The sequence below is a fragment of the Scyliorhinus torazame genome, chromosome 15 (assembly GCF_047496885.1).
Source record: "Scyliorhinus torazame isolate Kashiwa2021f chromosome 15, sScyTor2.1, whole genome shotgun sequence".
NCBI lineage: Eukaryota > Metazoa > Chordata > Chondrichthyes > Carcharhiniformes > Scyliorhinidae > Scyliorhinus > Scyliorhinus torazame.
Genome location: NC_092721.1, coordinates 215,681,532 through 215,690,734, shown reverse-complemented (window position 1 = coordinate 215,690,734; position 9,203 = coordinate 215,681,532). Strand labels below are relative to the sequence as shown.

Here is a 9,203-nt window from a genome sequence, read left to right as displayed (position 1 = left end):
ACCTCCCTTTCCCTCTCTCTCCATCTCCCCATCCCTCTCTCTCTACCTCCCCTTCCCTCTCTCTACCTCCCCTTCCCTCTCCCTCTCTCCCTCCCCTTCCCTCTCTCTACCTCCCCTTCCCTCTCTCTCTATCTCCCCTTCCCTCTCTCTCTACCTCCCTTTCCCTCTCTCTCTATCTCCCCATCCCTCTCTCTCTATCTCCCTTTCCCTCTCTCTCCATCTCCCCATCCCTCTCTCTCTACCTCCCCTTCCCTCTCTCTCTATCTCCCCATCCCTCTCTCTCTCCCTCCCCTTCCCTCTCTCTCTACCTCCCCTTCCCTCTCTCTCTACCTCCCTTTCCCTCTCTCTCTATCTCCCCTTCCCTCTCTCTCTACCTCCCTTTCCCTCTCTCTCTACCTCCCCTTCCCTCTCTCTCTATCTCCCCATCCCTCTCTCTCTACCTCCCCTTCCCTCTCTCTACCTCCCCTTCCCTCTCCCTCTCTCCCTCCCCTTCCCTCTCTCTCTACCTCCCTTCCCTCTCTCTCTACCTCCCATTCCCTCTCTCTCTACCTCCCTTTCCCTCTCTCTCTATCTCCCCCATCCCTCTCTCTCTCCCTCCCCTTCCCTCTCTCTCTACCTCCCCTTCCCTCTCTCCCTCCCCTTCCCTATCTCTCTACCTCCCTTTCCCTTTCTCTCTATCTCCCCATCCCTCTCTCTCTATCTCCCCATCCCTCTCTCTCTATCTCCCCTTCCCTCTCTCTCTACCTCCCTTTCCCTCTCTCTCTACCTCCCCTTCCCTCTCTCTCTATCTCCCCTTCCCTCTCTCTCTACCTCCCTTTCCCTTTCTCTCTGTCTCCCCATCCCTCTCTCTCTATCTCCCCATCCCTCTCTCTCTATCTCCCCTTCCCTCTCTCTCTATCTCCCCTTCCCTCTCTCTCTACCTCCCCTTCCCTCTCTCTCTACCTCCCTTTCCCTCTCTCTCTATCTCCCCATCCCTCTCTCTCTACCTCCCTTTCCCTCTCTCTCCATCTCCCCATCCCTCTCTCTCTACCTCCCCTTCCCTCTCTCTACCTCCCCCTCTCTCTCTCCTCCCCATCCCTCTCTCTACCTCCCCTTCCCTCTCCCTCTCTCCCGACCCCTTCCCTCTCTCTCTACCTCCCCTTCCCTCTCTCTCTACCTCCCTTCCCTCTCTCTCTATCTCCCCCATCCCTCTCTCTCCCTCCCCCATCCTTCTCTCTCTACTCCCCATCCCTCCTCTCCCTATCTCCCCTTCCTCTCTCTCTATCTCCCCATCCTCTCTCTCTATCTCCCCTTCCCTCTCTATCTCTACCTCCTTCCCTCTCTCTCTACCCCCCCCTCACCCCTTCCTCCCAATCTCCCCATCCCTCTCTCTCTATCTCCCTTCCGCTCATCTCTCCATCTCCTCATCCCTCTCTCTCGTACTCCCTCCTCTCTTCTATCTCCCCATCCCTCTCTCTTCTCCCTCCCCTCCTCTCTCTCTACCTCCCTTCCCTCCTCTCTCACCTCCCTTTCCCTCTCTCTCTACCTCCCTTCCTCTCTCTACCTCCCCTTTCCCTCTCCCTCTCTCCCTCCCCTTCCCTCTCTCTCTACCTCCCCTTCCCTCTTTCTCTACCTCCCATTCTCTCTCTACCTCCCTTTCCTCTCTCTATCTCCCCATCCCTCTATCTCTCCCTCCCCTTCCCTCTCTCTCTACCTCCCCTTCCCTCTCTCTCTATCTCCCTTCCCTCTCTCTCTACCTCCCTTTCCCTCTCTCTCTACCTCCCCTTCCCTCTCTCTCTATCTCCCCTTCCCTCTCTCTCTACCTCCCTTTCCCTCTCTCTCTGTCTCCCCATCCCTCTCTCTCTATCTCCCCTTCCCTCTCTCTCTACCTCCCTTTCCCTCTCTCTCTACCTCCCCTTCCCTCTCTCTCTATCTCCCCTTCCCTCTCTCTCTACCTCCCTTTCCCTCTCTCTCTGTCTCCCCATCCCTCTCTCTCTATCTCCCCATCCCTCTCTCTCTGTCTCCCCATCCCTCTCTCTCTATCTCCCCATCCCTCTCTCTCTATCTCCCCTTCCCTCTCTCTCTATCTCCCCATCCCTCTCTCTCTACCTCCCTTTCCCTCTCTCTCTGTCTCCCCATCCCTCTCTCTCTATCTCCCCATCCCTCTCTCTCTGTCTCCCCATCCCTCTCTCTCTATCTCCCCATCCCTCTCTCTCTATCTCCCCTTCCCTCTCTCTCTACCTCCCTTTCCATCTCTCTCTACCTCCCCTTCCCTCTCTCTCTATCTCCCCTTCCCTCTCTCTCTACCTCCCTTTCCCTCTCTCTCTGTCTCCCCATCCCTCTCTCTCTATCTCCCCATCCCTCTCTCTCTATCTCCCCTTCCCTCTCTCTCTACCTCCCTTTCCCTCTCTCTCTACCTCCCCTACCCTCCCTCTCTCTACCTCTCCTTTCCCCTCTCTCTATCTCCCCATCCCTCTCTCCCTATCTCCCCTTCCCTCTCTCTCTGCCTCCCCTTCCCTCTCTCTACCTCCAGTTCCCTCCCTCTCTCTCTCCCCCCCTTCCCTCTCTCTCTGTCTCCCCATCCCTCTCTCTCTATCTCCCCTTCCCTCTCTCTCTACCTCCCCTTCCCTCTCTCTCTCTGCCTCCACTTCCCTCTCTCTCTACCTCCCTTTCCCTCTCTCTATCTCCCCATCCCTCTCCCTCTATCTCCCCTTCCCTCTCTCTCTACCTCCCCTTCCCTCTCTCTCTCTGCCTCCCCTTCCCTCTCTCTCTACCTCCCCTTCCCTCTCTCTCTCTACCTCCCCTTCCCTCTCTCTCTCTGCCTCCACTTCCCTCTCTCTCTGTCTCCCCATCCCTCTCTCTCTATCTCCCCTTCCCTCTCTCTCTACCTCCCCTTCCCTCTCTCTCTCTGCCTCCACTTCCCTCTCTCTCTACCTCCCTTTCCCTCTCTCTATCTCCCCATCCCTCTCCCTCTATCTCCCCTTCCCTCTCTCTCTACCTCCCCTTCCCTCTCTCTCTCCCCCCTTCCCTCTCCCTTTCAGTCTCTCCTTGCCATGATGGGACAGATGAACATATAAACTGGGATCAGGAGGAGGCCACTGTGCCCCTCGATCCTGCTGCTCCGTCAGAGAGGTCATTGGCTGAGCTGATCCCACATTCATGCCTAACCCCAATAACCTTTCACCCCGAGCCCCGCCTTGTTAATCCAGAATCTACACGCTCTGCCTGAAAACATTGACAGACTTTGGGGGAGATTCTCCATTTGGGAGACTATGGGCAGGATTTCCCATTGGCTGACGCTGGAATGGGGAAACGTGATTGGGCGGAGAATCGATGCCGACGCCGAAATCTCGGCGGGCGCCGAGAAAACACCAAAGTCTCCGATTCGCCGACCCCTCACCAGCGGCGTCAATGCATTCCGGAACACAAATCCGGAAAACACTGTTTGCATATCATTTACGGGCTTGATCATCTGGGTCACTCATGTCCTTTCGGGAGGAAATCTGCCGTCCTTACCCGGTCTGGCTTACATGTGACTCCAGACCCAGAGCGATGTGTGTGACTGTTAACTACCCCTCTCTGGACTGGCCGAGCCAGACACTCACTGGAATTAGGGTGGGCTTAGAGCGAGCGACACCCATCTCTCATGAAAAGATTTTAAAAGAAATTTCCTTACTGTAGTCCATCACCACACTCGTTAAAAGTGCCGTCCAACCCTCCTTCACACTCCGTCATTTGACATTTGCCTTCCCCGTCGGCACACTCCAGCCCTGAAATTGACAAAGACATCAGGAAAATAGAAGCAACAGTGCAAAATCCATCAAACTCTCCCAGGACAGGTACAGCACGGGGTGAGATACAGAGTAAAGCTCCCTCTACACCGTCCCCATCAAACACGCCCAGGACAGGTACAGCACGGGGTTAGATACAGAGTAAAGCTCCCTCTACACTGTCCACATTAAACACTCCCAGGACAGGTACAGCACGGGGTTAGATACAGAGTAAAGCTCCCTCTGCACTGTCCCCATCAAACACTCCCAGGACAGGTACAGCATGGGGTTAGATACAGAGTAAAGCTCCCTCTACACTGTCCCCATCAAACATGCCCAGGACAGGTACAGCACGGGGTTAGATACAGAGTAAAGCTCCCTCTACACCGTCCCCATCAAACACTCCCAGGACAGGTACAGCACGGGGTTAGATACAGAGTAAAGCTCCCTCTACACTGTCCCCATCAAACACTCCCAGGACAGGTACAGCACGGGGTTAGATACAGAGTAAAGCTCCCGTTACACTGCCCCCTTCAAACACCCCCAGGACAGGTACAGCACGGGGTTAGATACAGAGTAAAGCTCCCTCTACACTGTCCCCATCAAACACTCCCACGACAGGTACAGAATGGGGTTAGATACAGAGTAAAGCTCCCTCTACACTGTCCCCCATCAAACACGCCCAGGACAGGTACAGCACAGGGTGAGATACAGAGTAAAGCTCCCTCTACTCTGTCCCCATCAAACACTCCCAGGACAGGTACAGCACGGGGTTAGATACAGAGTAAAGCTCCCGCTACACTGTCCCCATCAAACACCCCCAGGACAGGTACAGCACGGGGTTAGATACAGAGTAAAGCTCCCTCGACACTGTCCCCATCAAACACTCCCAGGACAGGTACAGCACGGGGTTAGATACAGAGTTAGGCTCCCTCTACACTGTCCCCATCAAACACGCCCAGGACAGGTACAGCACGGGGTTAGATACAGAGTAAAGCTCCCTCTACACTGTCCCCATCAAAGGCTCCCAGGACAGGTACAGCGCGAGGTTAGATACAGAGTAAAGCTCCCTCTACACTGTCCCCATCAAACACTCCCAGGACAGGTACAGCACGGGGTGAGATACAGAGTAAAGTTCCCTCGACACTGTCCCCATCAAACACTCCCAGGACAGGTACAGCACGGGGTTAGATACAGAGTAAAGCTCCCTCTACACTGTCCCCATCAAACACTCCCAGGACAGGTACAGCACGGGGTTAGATACAGAGTAAAGCCCCCTCTACACTGTCCCCATCAAACACTCCCAGGACAGGTACAGCACGGGGTGAGATACAGAGTAAAGCTCCCTCTACACTGTCCCCATCAAACACTCCCAGAACAGGTACAGCACGGGGTTAGATACAGAGTAAAGCTCCCTCTACACTGTCCCCATCAAACACTCCCAGGACAGGTACAGCACGGGGTGAGATACAGAGTAAAGTTCCCTCTACACTGTCCCCATCAAACACGCCCAGGACAGGTACAGCACGGGGTTAGATACAGAGTAAAGCTCCCTCTACACTGTCCCCATCAAACACTCCCAGGACAGGTACAGCACGGGGTTAGATACAGAGTAAAGCTCCCTCTACACTGTCCCCATCAAACACTCCCAGGACAGGTACAGCAAGGGGTTAGATACAGAGTAAAGCTCCCTCTACATTGTCCCCATCAAACACGCCCAGGACAGGTACAGCACGGGGTTAGATACAGAGTAAAGCTCCCTCTACACTGTCCCCATCAAACACTCCCAGGACAGGTACAGCACGGGGTTAGATACAGAGTAAAACTCCCTCTACACTGTCCCCATCAAACACTCCCAGGACAGGTACAGCACGGGGTGAGATACAGAGTAAAGCTCCCTCTACACTGTCCCCATCAAACACTCCCAGGACAGGTACAGCACGGGGTTAGATACAGAGTAAAGCTCCCTCTCCACTGTCCCCATCAAACACTCCCAGGACAGGTACAGCACGGGGTTAGATACAGAGTAAAGCACCCTCTACACTGTCCCCATCAAACACTCCCAGGACAGGTACAGCAAGGGGTTAGATACAGAGTAAAGCTCCCTCTACACTGTCCCCATCAAACACTCCCAGGACAGGTACAGCACGGGGTTAGATACAGAGTAAAGCTCCCTCTACACTGTCCCCATCAAACACGCCCAGGACAGGTACAGCACGGGGTTAGATACAGAGTAAAGCTCCCTCTACACTGTCCCCATCAAACACTCCCAGGACAGGTACAGCACGGGGTTAGATACAGAGTAAAGCTCCCTCTACACTGTCCCCATCAAACACTCCCAGGACAGGTACAGCAAGGGGTTAGATACAGAGTAAAGCTCCCTCTACATTGTCCCCATCAAACACGCCCAGGACAGGTACAGCACGGGGTTAGATACAGAGTAAAGCTCCCTCTACACTGTCCCCATCAAACACTCCCAGGACAGGTACAGCACGGGGTTAGATACAGAGTAAAACTCCCTCTACACTGTCCCCATCAAACACTCCCAGGACAGGTACAGCACGGGGTGAGATACAGAGTAAAGCTCCCTCTACACTGTCCCCATCAAACACTCCCAGGACAGGTACAGCACGGGGTTAGATACAGAGTAAAGCTCCCTCTCCACTGTCCCCATCAAACACTCCCAGGACAGGTACAGCACGGGGTTAGATACAGAGTAAAGCACCCTCTACACTGTCCCCATCAAACACTCCCAGGACAGGTACAGCAAGGGGTTAGATACAGAGTAAAGCTCCCTCTACACTGTCCCCATCAAACACTCCCAGGACAGGTACAGCACGGGGTTAGATACAGAGTAAAGCTCCCTCGACACTGTCCCCATCAAACACTCCCAGGACAGGTACAGCACGGGGTTAGATACAGAGAAAAGCTCCCTCTACTCTGTCCCCATCAAATACGCCCAGGACAGGTACAGCACGGGGTTAGATACAGAGTAAAGCTCCCTCTACACTGTCCACATCAAACACTCCCAGGACAGGTACAGCACGGGGTTAGATACAGAGTAAAGCTCCCTCTACACTGTCCCCATCAAACACTCCCAGGACATGTACAGCACGGGGTTAGATACAGAGTAAAGCTCCCTCTACACTGTCCCCATCAAACACGCCCAGGACAGGTACAGCACGGGGTTAGATACAGAGTAAAGCTCCCTCTACACTGACCCCATCAAACACTCCCAGGACAGGTACAGCACGGGGTTAGATACAGAGTAAAGCTCCCTCTACACTGTCCCCATCAAACACTCCCAGGACAGGTACAGCACGGGGTTAGGTCCAGAGTAAAGCTCCCTCTACACTGTCCCCATCAAACACTCCCAGGACAGGTACAGTATGGGGTTAGATACAGAGTAAAGCTCCCTCTCCACTGTCTCCATCAAACACTCCCAGGACAGGTACAGCACGGGGTTAGATACAGAGTAAAGCTCCCTCTACACTGTCCCCATCAAACACTCCCAGGACATGTACAGCACGGGGTTAGATACAGAGTAAAGCTCCCTCTACACTGTCCCCATCAAACACGCCCAGGACAGGTACAGCACGGGGTTAGATACAGAGTAAAGCTCCCTCTACACTGACCCCATCAAACACTCCCAGGACAGGTACAGCACGGGGTTAGATACAGAGTAAAGCTCCCTCTACACTGTCCCCATCAAACACTCCCAGGACAGATACAGCACGGGGTTAGATACAGAGTAAAGCTCCCTCTACACTGTCCCCATCAAACACTCCCAGGACAGGTACAGCACGGGGTTAGATACAGAGTAAAGCTCCCTCTACACTGTCCCCATCAAACACTCCCAGGACAGGTACAGCACGGGGTTAGATACAGAGTAAAGCTCCCTCTACACTGTCCCCATCAAACACTCACAGGACAGGTACAGCGCGGGGTTAGATACAGAGTAAAGCTCCCTCTACACTGTCCCCATCAAACACTCCCAGGACAGGTACAGCACGGGGTGAGATACAGAGTAAAGCTCCCTCTACACTGTCCCCATCAAACACTCCCAGGACAGGTACAGCACGGGGTTTAGATACAGAGTAAAGCTCCCTCTACACTGTCCCCATCAAACACTCCCGGGACAGGTACAGCACGGAGTTAGATACAGAGTAAAGCTCCCTCGACACTGTCCTGGGGACTGGAACCTCTGCTGCTTAACCCCCTGGCAGTTTTGAATCTCCATGGACACTGCCATCCAATATTGTCGCTGTTACTGACAACTGGCCGCTGTTTCACTCAGACGCTGGATAGCATCGAGGCTGTCACAGAGAGTGACTGATCTTCCCCATCACACTCATCTCCGATTCAGCCTCCAGACTCATTCTGTGTGCCTGTGACCGTTACAGTGAGTTTGACAGTGAAACAACACTATCTTTCCCTGGGGAGCTGGCTGCTGTCTCTGGAGGCTGTTGTGTTGAAGATTGTCAGGATGCAAACTCACCGGCTTTGCACTGCACCTGATAGGCTGCCAGGAGCAGAATGATTGTGAACATCACAAACTTCATGTTTGCCCTTCGAACCTCGCAGTGTGCTGAGAGGTGGATTGTTAGAGATGAATAGTGATGTGAATAGCGCCACTGTCTTTATATCCTGAATGAAGAGGAAGTAAAAAGGTGGTGATTTGCAAGACATTTAGAATAATTAACAAAAGGTATCTGGAGAGTTGCCGCCCCCTCACCCACTTCCTGCTCCAGATAATCTCAGCTCATCACCTCCCGTCTTTCATCAGACAAATTCTCAACAGAATTCTTCCATTCCATTGCCTGCGGTGTCGAAGCAATTACAGAAATCCCCTAACTTTCTGCAGTAAACTAAATAATGTGAGTAAGGTGATGCATTTGGGCAGCAAGAACATGAGGCACCAACACAAAATAAAAGGGTAAAATTCTTACCGGGCTGCAGGCAGGTGTATTCGCAAAGAAGTTGCAGACGGTGACAGGCTAGCAGTTAATAAAGTTAATAGTTCCTGGGATTTATTATCAGGGGCACAGAATACAGGAATAAGGAGGTTATGTTGAACTAGTTACTAGTTAGACCTCAGCTGGAATATTGTGAGGCAGCAGTGCTAATCACTGTGTCACCGTGCGGCCCTGGCGCTGTCAGGCAGCAGTGCTAATCACTGTGTCACCGTGACACCCTGCACTGTGAGGCAGCAGTGCTAATCACTGTGTCACCGTGCGGCCCTGTGCTGTGAGGCAGCAGTGCTAATCACTGTCACCGTGCGGCCCTGCGCTGTGAGGCAGCAGTGCTAATCACTGTGTCACCGTGCGGCCCTGTGCTGTGAGGCAGCAGTGCTAATCACTGTCACCGTGCGGCCCTGCGCTGTGAGGCAGCAGTGCTAATCACTGTCTCACCGTGCGGCCCTGCGCTGTGAGGCAGCAGTGCTAATCACTGTCA

At 53.6% G+C, this 9,203-nt stretch overlaps 1 long non-coding RNA gene across 1 annotated transcript; it reads right to left on the bottom strand.

Annotated features, from left to right (window-relative positions):
• Positions 1 to 3,636: 3,636 nt before the first annotated feature.
• Positions 3,637 to 8,715, bottom strand: LOC140391477 (uncharacterized). Its single transcript, XR_011935090.1, has 3 exons — positions 8,699 to 8,715; positions 8,248 to 8,396; positions 3,637 to 3,749 (listed from the first exon to the last, which is right to left on the bottom strand). It is a non-coding gene; the product is annotated as an uncharacterized lncRNA (long non-coding RNA).
• Positions 8,716 to 9,203: the final 488 nt, after the last annotated feature.